Source organism: Carassius auratus, chromosome 48, assembly GCF_003368295.1.
Source record: "Carassius auratus strain Wakin chromosome 48, ASM336829v1, whole genome shotgun sequence".
Classification (NCBI taxonomy): domain Eukaryota; kingdom Metazoa; phylum Chordata; class Actinopteri; order Cypriniformes; family Cyprinidae; genus Carassius; species Carassius auratus.
Window position 1 is genome coordinate 7,002,003 of NC_039290.1, and position 14,830 is coordinate 7,016,832.

At 33.8% G+C, this 14,830-nt stretch overlaps 1 protein-coding gene across 1 annotated transcript in view; it reads right to left on the bottom strand.

The window, feature by feature from the left end:
- Window positions 1-5,508, bottom strand: part of LOC113065673 (teashirt homolog 2-like) — a 30,970-nt gene extending 25,462 nt beyond the window's left edge. The window contains exon 1 of the mRNA XM_026237120.1: window positions 4,936-5,508. The gene's annotated coding sequence lies outside the window, so the exon portion shown is untranslated. The remainder of the gene's footprint in view (window positions 1-4,935) is intronic.
- Window positions 5,509-14,830: the final 9,322 nt, after the last annotated feature.

Genomic DNA, 14,830 nt, shown 5'->3' on the forward strand with positions numbered 1-14,830 from the left:
TCTTTGATGGGGAGATACTTACAGATGCTGCATATGAAAACAGTGCTAATCAAAGGACAGATCTAATGAGCTGTTTAGACAACATTACATTTATTTGATTCAGTGTTGACAAGTAACTAACCATAATGAACGATGCTAATAACTTAACCACATTTTTCAATATTTCTGCCATTTTTAATAGCATGACCTATCCATTAAAACAACTAACAGTTGTTCAACAACAACAACAAAATGCAATATTGCCATTTTTATTAGATAATGTAGTATACATTCACCCTTCAGTCTTTCAAACAATCTAGGAAATAATCAAACAAACTCTTTTGAAATATACCATCTCTATAAGCAAATCAGTTCATTTGAATTCAAATGAATCGGTTCAGAAAAACATCTTTCATCAATTTATCTCTCTAGCTTGTAACTTGTCAAGCTTTACTAATAAAGTAGTTTCCTCAACACTGATTAGTTTGTATTTTATTTATAGGATGCTATGACAAATGATTTCTCATTTATCTATCCATGAATATCCTGATGTTTGATAAGCTCAAATCTCACTCTGAAGTCATTATAATCAATCGAAGTAGGACGTCATTCTCCAACCCTTCCCTTTGAACACGCTTCACTAGCCGTTGGTTGATTCTCACTTGATGTCTCTTTCTTCCTGTAATGCCCAGCTGAGATCTCCTATGCCACGGAGACCGTCTAATATTTCCATTTACTCCTGAGGAACCTCTGATTCTGAGTACAGTACACCAACCTATACCTTACAGCAAACCTTCCACAGTTAGGAGCCGCATGCAGAGAGATATCGGGGTTACCTGACTCAATCCCTACACCCAAACACTCTGGGTAAGCCAGATCCCTGTCTGCCCTCCCCCAAACACAAAACATGAATGAGGTGGTGAGAAAGAAAGCCTGACAAGGGTAACCAGACCCCTGCTGGGTGTGATTTGTTTGTGCGATCAGGAAACTCTTGGGTTTACACTTGTATACCACACTGGGAGGTAGAGGTGCTGTTTTGTCTCATGTGGGTAAAAAAACACAAGCACAACACTGTGAGCTATCACAACCTTGTCTTTGAACAATCACTTTATGTGATCAATGCTAGGATACATCAAAATCGGCAGTCTTCATGACAGGTGCTGAGCTTGATTGGCAACGCTGTATCTGATTAAGAGCGAATGCTGCTTTTCCTCTGATGCAAAGCTTAGAAGCCGACAAAAAAAATTTGTCTTTGCGGTAAACCTGACAGAATCAAGATGATTGTATTTGTATAAAAGTTTGTATTTGAACAAATAACAAATCTACTAGACTAGATTGTGTATGTTTCGGGGAGAAAATTTGAGTGGTAATTATTTTTTAAAGTTGTAAATAGAACAAAAATGATTACAGTAAGTTTTATAAGGAAATTTTATTTCAGACTTTCTACTTCATAATTTCATTATTTACATTTGCCATTGTGATTTATTTGGAAATGTACTTGCGATTCCAAGTGAAATATATATATATATATTTTTTTTTTTTTTTTTTTGAAAACAAATTGTAATGATAAAAAAAATAAAAAAAATAATTTCTCAAAGTTTTAAATAAAACTTAAATGAATGCATGGATTTTAGAAGAAAATACTATTTTGCGCCTTTCTATTATAAGTTATGTGCTGTTTCTTTGTAAGTACTTGTACAATTTTTTATTTTTATCAAATTTGAATGTCAAAATATTACGTTGTAAAACGTTGTAAAAACTATTCAAGTTGTAAATAGAAATTTTTCAGATTTTCGGAGTAGGTTTTACAAGAAAATACTATTTTAGCCTTAATAATAAAAAATTTCAGTCTAATTTGTTTCATTCAATGTTACTAGACATTTACTGTTTATCATTATTTTTTTTTTAATGTAAAATCAATTCACACTCAGTAAATTCATTTAAATTTCAAAATGAATAACAAAACAATGGTAATTAACACGTTGCATTAAACAGAATTTAACGGAGAAAGAAATAGTATTTTCCTGTAAAACGGTTTGTAATTTTTTTTTTTTTACTAATTCCAAGAAAGCGCTTTACAGCGTATTATGACATTAAATTTTGTGTTGTTAATAGTCACTTAATTGTTCTGAGTGGTTGTTTGCATCATTCTTAGCATTGCTAGGGTGGTTTTTAGGTAGCCCAACCACCAAGACTTTCTTGCTTCTAAATATCACTTGTTTTTGCCCATTTTTATCATTTGCCAGATGAAAATGACAAGTCGAATCACTTAGAAAAGCAATGCTCAAAAAAGCTGAGCACAAACACTGCAGGAAGAGTTGCACACCCAGGTTTTATACACATAATATGGGGTTTGTTCAAATCCCTTACCCCAAATATGCAATAGCGAAGCTTTCCTTAACAAGCTGCACAAACAAACGTGCATTAATAACAACTGGCATTCACGGACAACAGATTAGAGATGATTTGCAGACTTGTTACTAAACCTGTACATAGCTGGGAGATACTAATCGTACGAAAAACATTTCTACCCATTTCTGCACCTCACAAAACCACCGGAGTGCTTTAAATCCTCAATTTAAGACAGTGAGGGATTGACACAGCCAGTTCTTAAGCACATGGGGAAAAAAGCTCCAGGAGTCACTCATATCCCCCTTCTGAAAAAAACCCTCCATTTAATGATCCTCCTCTAAGGAGAATCTACACACCTCCGAAAGAATTCAAATCCCTTTTCCCACAGCCTCTTTCAGTCCGTATGATAAATGACACCCGTCATTCCGCCGTTGCCAAACAGCACAGAGGGGAATTGTACTGATATATGATTCACAAGAACAGGAAATAAACTCTCCCTTTCTCTATCGCTCGTTCTTTTGCCAACTAGGGCGGACCTGGACAGTGTCAAAGCTCGGTCATATGAGGGAAGAGACAGCCGTGGACCCAAAAAGGAAAAAAGACAGCAGTTTGTGAGAGCGCTGTCGACCTGAGAGCAGATGTTGGACCTCAAAAAAAAAAAAAAAAAACAAGCGCTGGTGAAATAAACGGTGAGGAATGTTAAAAAAGGAAATGCGTTTGAAGGCTTGAGTGATGTGTAAGTATGCAATTACAGGGGGGAAAATCTCAATGAATGAATAACCCCCCTTGCCCCCAATTATAACAAAGCAACTGAAGCTAATTACTGGTATTATTATCTACGATGTCTGTGTATGAGAAAGGATAGAGACCGTGTGTATGTGGGAGAAAGAAAAAAGGAGAGAGATGCCCTGTCTAAAACATAATGACATGATTTGACACCATTTCCATAAGTACATACTTTACTATTCGAAATATGCATTTAAAATAACTTCCTGTTTGGTCTACTAGACATCAAACATCTAGTGCTATATAACGCCTGACAGTGCTGCTGAATGTCAGCCTTTGGGCAATATTCAATGTATCTCTCAATATCTATGCTGACTTATAATAAGATGAGGATTCTGAAAATATGATCAAATATTAAAACAATAAATAAAAGAATAAAAAAATATTTATATATATTTCTAAATATACATTTGGATTATATAATTTATTATATTATATAATGGAAAATATGAATATCTAATGTAAATATACAAAAATTATTTAAATTATAAAAATTGTATTCTAAATTTAATAATTGTAAATTATAATAAAATATATCATTACACTTATTTAATAACATAATTATAGCATATATATATATATATATATATATATATATATATATATATATATATATACACAATAATTTTTACGACAAAATAAAAGTGCATAAAAAAAATTATGATGCTGCTTAATTTTATATCACCAGCTAAAGCATTGCAAAGATAGCACAAATACGCAACTGTTTCTCCCACCCCTAACACTTCACCGTTACTCTGCAATGAAAAGGTTTTTAGGAAGGACAGTTAATAGAAATGAAATCTGATTTGTTTTTTAACAAACAATGGTGCGGTGCAATCATAGGTTCATAGGTGGGCATTCGACACCGGGGCTGAGCCGTGAGCCAGGACCATGAGCATTCAATCACTCCGACAGAGACATCCCTTCTCCTTCACCATCAGAGTGGCCCATATTGGGGGGGACGGAGATATTTATGAGCAGCGCATTTGCACACACACCCATGCGGCTGCCTTCACTGTGATATACTGCACGCTGGACGCAGAGATGGAGCCTTCCAGTTCATCTCCTTCTCATTTTCAGCCCAAGCCCAGACCTTAAGAAGTGCTCATGTGAGCATTATAGGCAGCAGACACAACTCACCACCGGCTACCCATCATGCTGTTCTGCTACTCCTGAAGCACCTGGCCACACACTTTAAAATCAGCAATTAATGGTGGGACGGGGGGCCCTCATTATTCAAACACATCTCTCGTTTCCTATATATGTGTGGGTGTGTGTGTTTCTTTATCATATATCATATAAATATATTACTAAATCCACAATGTATTATTGATGCATTACAAAATACACACACACATATATACATATATATATATATATATATATATATATATATATATATATATATATATATGAAAACATGACAAATGCATTTAATTTTATACATTAAGTAAGGCACAAACAAATCACTGAATCAGTTTTGTATCATTCACAAAAATGGAATGAATCAAAAAAAAAAAAAAAAAAAAAAAAAAAAAAAATATATATATATATATATATATATATATATATATATATATATATATACATACATATATATATATATATAAATATATAGTGAATAGTCAAAAGCCTAGATCAGAAGGTTGCTACGTAACTACTGAGAAAAGTTCTGCTCTTCTGAGGGAGTTTGGGAGCCTCTGTGTCTGTGTTTATAATTTTGTAAATAAAAAAGGAAATGAGTAAGTGAGCCGTATTTGCGTCATAGCGAGCGATGACTCTAAAAAATACGCATCTGAAGGATTACAATAAATTTACCTGAAAGAAGGAGCGCCTTTCCACTTTTCTGTCTTCTTTCTGTCTCTCAGAGAAATAATAATTGCAAAGGAAGCCCTGCAAAGCCTCGTGGCAGATTAGGAAATGAATTGGAAATGGCTTCAAATTGTCGCTCTAAAGCAAAGAGGCTGCTTTGCACCACAAGGAGTTCCTTTCCTCGGGCGGGAGGAAGGATTAAAAGAAGCCATAAAAGAGCTCAGTAATGGCATCAGTAATGTTTCACTGCCATTAAAAAAAAGGCTAAAAAACATCTGCTTTGCATTTTTCACTCCCTCGCTGCTCATTTGTCTTCTAAAGTCTCAGTGTGCTCCTCTCGTCTGAGGAAACTCACCTTTCTTTCTCAAGAAGCGCTCGATGTAAACCGTTAACATCCTCCTCCCACACTCAGTTATGGATCTGAATCATCTGACCCAGCCAGTGATTTACTGACTCAACTGTTGTTAACTCAACCTCAAATATGATTGTGTGTCTCAATGGGTCATTTCCTGACCACTATTGTTTATCTTTTAGTTAAGGTAAGGCTGGCTAATAGACTTTTATTTTTTTTAAGCTATGTGACAATATTTTCAGATATTCAGAGGTACAGTGCTTGATCTCAGTATGTATGTATTTGGGTCTGAAATTGACTGTTGTTATGAAATCTTTAATTCAATAATGAAAATGCATTCAAAAGATTGGGGTTGTTAAGATTTTTAAAAATGTTTGTGAAAGAGGTCTCTTCTGTTCACCAAGGCTGCATTTATTTGATCATAAATACAGTTATTTAAGTAACATTGTGAATAATAATAACAATGTAAATATTTTTACTGTTGCTTTTGGTCAGTTTATGGCATCGTTGATGGATTAAGGGATACATAAAAAAATTAAATAATATTAAAATACCCCGCTGATTCCAAACATTTGTATGGCAGTATAATACACACACACACACACACACACATATATAATTTATTCTCTTAAATCTATTTATTTGCTATATTTATTTTCTTATCTTGTTGCTTTTTTTATTAATTAATTTATTTATGCTTTTTTCACCTGTAATGTAAATATCTTCAGTCACTTTTGATCAGTTTAAATCATCTCTGATGAATAAAAGTGAAATTCATAATTACATAAATAACTGATATCAAATCTATTTTTTATGCTATTTAAAATTACGGTATAATTTAATGTTTTTTTATGATTAGTTATTCATTTATTTGTGCATTTCAGCTTTGTTTACTCCACATTGCTACCCAAAAAGGCTGGTTTGGTAATGTTCGTCACGGGTTTAGCGAATGGAAATCAATTAAACAACTAGCTGTAATTCAGCCAAACATTGCAAAGCTAACATGCAGCCTAAAACTTGTTGGCTAATGCATTTCACCACTGCCTGAATGTCACCTCGAACCCTAATGTCCTTTATCTATGGTGCACAGTGAATGTGACTTAATAAATTGGTTATATTCACGAGCGGGTCACATAATGGACAGCAGTGTAGGGAAACACCTCTGTAGCTCTACAGTAGATGCCTGTGTGTGTGTATCCTCAGCTAAATGCAGTAATATCTCTCCCACAAGCCTTTAATAAACTATGCTTTATGATTGATTGCTGCCAGTCAGCAGAGCCCATTCCCAGCCCACAAGCCTTCAGCCGTGCAGAATAAGAAACTTTTTCAGTCGAGGCCGATCACAGCCTAAAAGGAAGTATTCACTGGGAGCCAAGAAGGGAGTGGTCCATGGTTTCGTGGGATCAGAGCTGGATGGCATTGCAACAGTGATTCTTTTGTCTGCATCTATTTAAAGGCATGCATTATAGAGACCCTGTATATCGCCACTGTATAGGCCGGCCCGTATGTTTTTGTGTAAGGGCTACAAACCTGATCCAGGACTGGTCTGATGCACAACGCCGAAAACAAATACTGCACAGAAAAGTTCAAATTGCACTTAATTGCTTACAAAGCTGATAATGATGATACTGGTACAGAAAATGGCTAATTATCCTAAAGTAACAAATAGTCTAGACTATCATGACAGTTTATGAAAATATGCTGTGCATCAAGCTTTCTGCTGAAAATACCGAGAGACATAGCAATATGTGAAATCAACACAATAGATGGTAAAACAGCAAAACTGTGCCACACCTAACATGACTAATAACATTTACAGGCCTCAACAATAAAACTGGCCAGATGAGGCCAGTGTGAGTGAGGTTCAGGCCGGCGGACAGATTCGCTAGCCTTTAAAAAAAAGTTTTTTATTGTTCAGGCGGTCTTAAAAATGCAGTGCTCACGAAGCAAAGCACTGAGAAAAAAATAATAATAATAACCCGAAAAAAATTAGACACCAATTTTATGCAAATACATAGTTTTATATGCAGCACTAGAAAAAAAATTAAATTGAACATTCAGTACAATGATACATTTTTATTTAATTATTATTAATTATTGCTCATTATTAACCATTTAAAATACTTAATTTAACATTTTAATAATAAACTATATATATGCTGTAAATTTGTCTTGTGAAGACATTGCTTTACAAGTTAAAGAAAATGTATTGTTAAAACTGCACACGAAGGTCACATTAATTAATGTGAGTGAATGCATTATCTAATATTAATTAACAGTGAGCAATTTGTTACAGTATATATGAATCTTCATTACAGTTAATAAAAATGCAGTTATTGTTAGGTCATGTAGCTGCATTAAATAATATTAACAGATACAACTTTATTTATTTTTTTATTATTATTATTATTATTATGGTTAACTAAAACTAAAATTAAAAACATAAAAAAATTGTTACCTGAAATTAAACTTAGTTAACTAGTTATTTAGGAGCTAGTTGCCAATGCAAAATTTCTTATTTTCATTTATTTTAACTAAATGTTTTAAAATAACTACATCTAATAAATACTGGATGGTCATTTTAAAAAAATGACTAAAAACATAAATATAAAAATAAAAACTAATATTAGTAAAGCTCTAGTAGGCTAGTATCAGCATTGGTATTAGTAAATCTTGGAATTATGGAAAGTTTATTAATAAATGCTTTATTGTTAGTTAATGTTAACTAATGTATCGCTCACCAATGACAACAAATGTAAGTGTTCTGCTGTATAGAAATCTTAATGTTTATTAAAAATATATATTGCTCCTGTGACACTTAATCAAAAAAATTTATAAAATGCTGCTAAAAATATCTAAACTTGTCTTTTCTTCCTCGGTGCCAGTGAAAATGTCAGCAGGGCATGTAAAAATATGAACAGCCGGCTGGACCCTTTATGCAGAGGCCTGTGATTACCACAATTCATCAAGCTCTACGACTAGAAAACAGGTTATCTGATACTACAAACCCTTGCCTTACTTGACAGCAGCGATAGAGAGAGAAACAGAGGCACAAAAAGGGCAAGGAGCCAAATGATGTTCTGCTAGAGTAATAAAGTCAGTAATATCACTATCTCGCCCTCCTCTCCCAGCCAAGGATTGCCATAAAACTATTTCAAAAATCGCACCCATATATTTGCGCGAGACAGTTAGCTCATCCTGGTGACAGAGCAAACTTTTAGGGTGAATTATGCCGGTGTCATTCGCAGGGGTCTGAAATTGGGCCGGACGGCGCACCAAACGCACCTCATTACGGTCTTAATCATTATAGCATGTAAACATACGGACTCAGATGCCCATAAAAACAAATCCACACTTAACACACATTCGCATTTGTATTCAAAGACGAGCGTCAGGCTGTAATCTCAGCAGACAAACAAACAGGCGTGAAGCCCATCCGCCCACATTAACACACGCACCCATTCTGAGACATTTAGGGTCATGTGTGCGCATCTGACTGCATCTTTTACACAAGCCGTCCGTCGCTTGACACAGAGAAATAAGGCAGAACTTTCATATGACTGTCTTTCATGAATAATGATCAATGTGGGGCCGTTTGCAAACCGCAGTATGTCTGTTCAATGTGCCTGTGGGCGGAAGAACATTCCTAGCACTCATGATCTGAGCCTTAGGTGACTTTATCCGAGTGTGTGTGTGTGTGTGTGTGTGTGTGCATTTGATGTCAAACACAGCCGAGAGATTTACAGAGCCAGAGTCTAATGTACATCCACACTCACTACATCTCACCGACAGACCTTTTGGAGAGAGTCTGCATTCTCCGAAGGTTTAATGGCGGGATTAATCTTAACTTGACTTAACTTTTAAATAGAATACAGGAATCATGAAAACAGGTCGGTAATTACAGAGTTAAGTCATCTGACTTCTTTTTCATTTCCGTCGACTTCCTCCCCCCTGGAAGAACAAAAAGCTACACCCACCAGTGTAATCATGGGGTTTGATTCTCGTGTGTGCGGCTAATGTAACGATATCATCCGTCCGACAATAGCGCGGCTCATCACCTCTTTGTTTGAGATGACAGACACCAGAAAAAGCACACATCAAAGATGGAGCCATCACAAAAAAATCTACATTAGCAATATGTAGGTCGCTTATTTTAAAAGCGATCTACTGATAGAAAGTGTTTTTATTAATTTATTTTTTATTCACCAATTGCCAGTGTGATGCTGTGTAACCAACTAAATTGCGAGGTCACTTTGAATAGCTTGACATTTTGTACTTCTGCTTCACATTATATGAAAACAGTTCGACTTTTAGGACTGACCTTCATCATGTATTTCTTCTGTTCAACAAAAATCGTTCAGAAACATTCAGCTTTCGTTTTGTGGTTTTTGCTTTACGAAATATAATACAATTTCTTTTGGTCTTTCTTAATGTTTATTCATTTACTCCACTTCTTAACAATATTTGTTTAGAAAATTACTTTTTTATCTCCTGATCAACATAAACAACACATGCATAAGTGTTTAACTGACAATAATAATGCTTTTTCGTGTTAATACACAAAATCAGTCTTTTCAACATTTTAGCTATTTATAGTACTTTTGCTTTTTGCAGTATAATACACATTATTTTTTATTTATACATTTTTGTAGCTTTATTTTTATGCATTTACTCCATTTCACTACAATAATTGTTTAGAAAATAGCATTCTTATCTTATGATCAATATGATTACGCAATGAACAATAAATGTTTGAGTGTGTTCAACTATTGTAAGTTTAGCACGTTATTAAAAGTTAACAGTATGATACAATTTAATGCTTTTTACAAAGTTTACCTTGTTCATGCCTTTATGCCCATTTTGCAGCAATGTTTGTTTAGAATAATGCTTTGTTCTCTACAATAAAAGTCAACTTTAGCTTTTATTTGTACTTGATTTTTACAATAAAATGCAATTTCAGTTTTTTTTCTTGTGTCAAACAAAACATTTGTTTGAAAAGCTATGCTTTTATTCTACAATACAAAAAAAAAAAAGTAAAAAAAAAAAAAACTTTTAAACAAGCTTACGAAGTCAACATTTAGCTGTCTATTTTACATTTGCTTTTGATAAAATTTAATATTTTTGGGCCTCCAATTTCTTATTTAAAATATTTGTTTAGAATTTTTTTTTTTATCTTATAATCAACAATGTAACATGACATTAACAGATTTTTTTGTGTGCTAAATAATAGTTACATTAACAGTCGATTTAGCTGTTGTTTGTCCCTTTTCTTTACGTAATATGATCAAGTGTAATGCTTTTTATTGTGTTAATACAAAAAAATAGACCTTCATTTATGCATTTATTCTATTTTCTATCCCCATTTATTAAAAAATATATAATAAATGTGATAAGGCAAAAAAAAAAGTCAACTAGCAAAGTCAACATTTTGCTTTTGTTTCTACTTTAGTCACTGTTGTGTTTTTTCATTTATAATCTATTAGTTCTATTTCACAGCAACTTTTAACAGTATGTTGTAAACAAACAATTCAATTCACTTTTATTATGGTGCCTTTTATAACACAACAAATGTTTTTCTTTGTTTCGGTCAACAGACCATAATTTCTGTTCTTATTTTGTCTCACAGCCAAAAACTGCATGCAAGTTAAGTTTGAACGAAGGCACGGCGAGTAAACAAAGAATTGCATGAACGCTAGCGCCGTGATCTCTCAAATAGGTAGAGTATTTGACCCAGGCTGTGTACACTATCATACTAATCCAATGCAATTACATTGTGTTGTCACGCAGGGCGGGGGGGCCGGTGGGGGGAAGAAAGAGAAGCCGGCTTTCTTTCTTCGTTGGGCCTAAATCAGTACAGGAAATGAATATGGATGGCCTGAGGCAAGAGGGGAAGGAAATTCAGAGGCTGATGAGGTCCCTGATGAAGGGATCTGGACACCGTGTGCTACCTCATGCCTGCGTCTCAGTCACATACAGCCAGTGAAGAGAACACATGCGTGCACATGAGCAAATGCACAAAGAAAAAACACAAAAGTGCAAAAAATAGGGCCTATGGAGTGACAGATGCAAGAAGATCTTCATATATGCTATTCATTTGATTAATATCATGTAATTAATTCAATTAAAATGCAAACATATCCTCGTGAAAATCCTCGTCACCAGCGAGAGGCGCGCACACGCGCAGACACGTTTTGAAGTGGGGAACATCTGTCAAGAGCCACTAAGATGGCAGTGTTTCGATGCGGGGGTATCGAGCAGGTGCGACGTGTGCCGTGACAGACACATTCGTCTCCGTGATTGATCAGCTCACGCAAAATAGACAGGAAGCAATGAGATCTGAATCAGGGCTTCAGGAAGCTCCCATGAGCCTCTGCAAAACAGGGCCACGGGGGCCAGCGCAGGGTCAAACGTTACACAACCGCTCCGAGAACAATCTGCAGTGAATCAAAGCCATACAGAGCTCAACGGCATGATTTAGTGTTTAATAAAGTCGCTAGGTACAGCTAATTGCTGCATAAAATCAGATATTTATAATGGATGGTTAAAAATGCTCAACTAATCAAACAACATGTCTCTTTATGCATATAAAATACACACTATATATGTGTGTGTGTATATATATATATATATATATATATATATATATATATATATATATATATATATATATATATATATATACACTTATTTATACATGTTATAATATAATTTTGATATAATTAAATATTTTTTTATCGTTTATATATTTATTTTATAAATTGTATTTTTTTATATTAATATAATAAACAAAAAAACTAACAAAATTAATAAAGGTGAAAATATACAGTATATACATAACAAAATTAGACAATTTGCCTACCTAACTAAAATACTGTATGTTAAGTACTAAAATTACTTAAATTATAACTTAAACTAAAATATAAATAGTAATAATAATAATAATATTAATAAAATCAATATTAAAGCTATAAAATAAAAATAATATTAATAATCATAATAAAAATTTAATTTACAAGAAAAATTTAAAACAAACTGATAATCTAAAAATAATATATTCTCAGAATATTAATGGTAAAAATAGTATAGTATTATAGCATAGTATTATATAGTACATACATTCAAGTTGAAGTTAAAATTATTAAACAAAATTAATAAATAAAGTAAAGCTATACAAAAAAAAACTAATAAAAATGTCAAATACATAAAAAAAAAAATAAGGTAAAATTAAAATGAAAACTGAAATCAGACAAATAAAATATATTTCAAATAGTTAACTAAAACAATAGTATAGTATAATATAGTATAGTATATATGGTAATGTCCTGCATCACATTTTTAATAGGGATGTGCTTCAGGAATCAACTAATTAGATACTCTTTTTGCAATAACTACTCTATAAAACATACTAAAAGTTTGCTGCAAAGAAGTATACAAAGAAATACAGTATATAAGCTTCAGTGTGCATCTCTAAATGAAAGCTCTTAATAGATATTTTATTTTTTAAAGTTCATTTAAATATTTAGACATTTTCTTTAAAAGAAATAATAATAAATCAATCAACAGACTCGCCTATTTTAAATGTGTTGTTTTGCACTATATGAATTCGTGCTTCACATGTGTCATGTGCACGTGAACATCTGCAATGTTATAAAAATCCTTTGAAAACTCGATTAATCCGATCCCTGGTCTGGTTACATCAGCTTCAAGCCTCAGACAGGAAATGGATGTAGTATAAGTAGAGCACGTCATTCTCATGCCATCTGCTGCGGGCTGGCACACGGTTGTGCGTATCTGTACGATCACCAGGAAGTCCCTCTCTTATATAGCCCACATTTCTGCGAATCTCTGGAGCGTGCCAGCTCACTGCTCATGCACGCAAAATCACAATGCAGTACATTTCCACTTACAACACGACGTAAAATACAGTCACACACGATCACAGAAGGGCTCTGGGCTATAACGTGTGCGCCACTGATGCTGTTCTGGACAGTAATGCATTCAGATGGGCCTGGTGTTATGCATCTGGAGGCGTCTGACCTCTACACTCGCCCGCTGGGTGCTGCTGACCAATGAGACGGGACAAGGCCTGCGGACACCTTATCAAATCAAGACTCATGCTTTGGACCTTTTGCTGTTACGATGCAGATTCATCATCCATATTACTAATACTCCGATTAGAGCAAAAACCAAAAGCAAATAACAAAAAAAAACAACCAAGAAAGTAAACAATAAGTATTTAATGTGAGTAATAACTAGGGTTGGGAATTGTTAGAAGTTTCCGGTTCCGGTTCCGGTTCCGGTTCTGGTTCCAGTTCCGGTTCCGGTTCTATTAAAATCATTAAACAACTATTAAAAAATAGTAGTAAGGAAACATGCACAATACTCAACTACTCAATGCTCAGTACTGTTTATTACTTACTGTCAGCTTAATTTAAAGGTTGGAAATTGCAAAATGCAACTTATATTAAAGTATACGGATCTTCATAAGCAGGGTTGGGTATTGTTAGAAATTTCCCGGTTCTGGTTCCATTTAAATGAACTATTATTATGTTTTTTTACTATTTTACCTTCATTGAATGTAGTGTTGCTGGAAGGTAGTAAGTAATGTTGAGTAATGCTAGTCCATCAATCAGCAGTCGGTTTATTTTGTTGTCCAAGTCAGTATGTATATCAATGACAATATGAACTAGATAAAAAAGTTCGTCAAGACAAACTTTAAGTTGGCTTGAGAAAGCCTGACCAGAAAGTCTGAAAAAGTTTGAAAAGTTTGAAAAGTTTGAAAAGTTTGAAAAGATTGAAAAGTTTAAGTTTAAAAAGTTTTAAGTTTGATGGTTTTCAATCTGAGATAGATAGATAGATAGATAGATAGATAGATAGATAGATAGATAGATAGATAGATAGATAGACAGATAGATAGACACAGTCAGAAGATAGATAGCTAGATAGATAGATAGATAGATAGATAGATAGATAGATAGATAGATAGACAGATAGAGAGATAGATAGATAGATAGATAGATAGATAGATAGATAGATAGATAGATAGATAGATAGATAGATAGATAGATAGTTTGAAAATGTGAAAAGTTTAAAAAGTTTAAAAAGATTTAAGTTTAAGAAGTATAAAAATGACAGTGATTAACATATTGTTAGCATTACAAGCAAGTGACTATCATGTGACAAGCATGTACTTAGCATGATTAGCAAGGTATCTAGCATGTCGCTAGCATAATTAGCAAGTGACTAGCCATGTCGTTAGCATGATTAGCAAGTTACTAGCATGTCGCTAGCATGATTAGCAAGTTACTAGCATGTCGCTAGCATGATGTTAACATGATTAGCATGTTTCTAGCATGCGACTAGTATGTTGCTAACATGATTTTAACATGATTAGCATGCGACTAGCATGTTGCTAGCATGATTTTAGCATGATTAGCAAGTTGCTAGCATGATTTTAGCATGATTAGCATGCGACTAGCATGATGCTAGCATGATTTTTAGCATGATTAGCATGTTGCTAGCATGATTTTTAGCATGATTAGCAGGCGA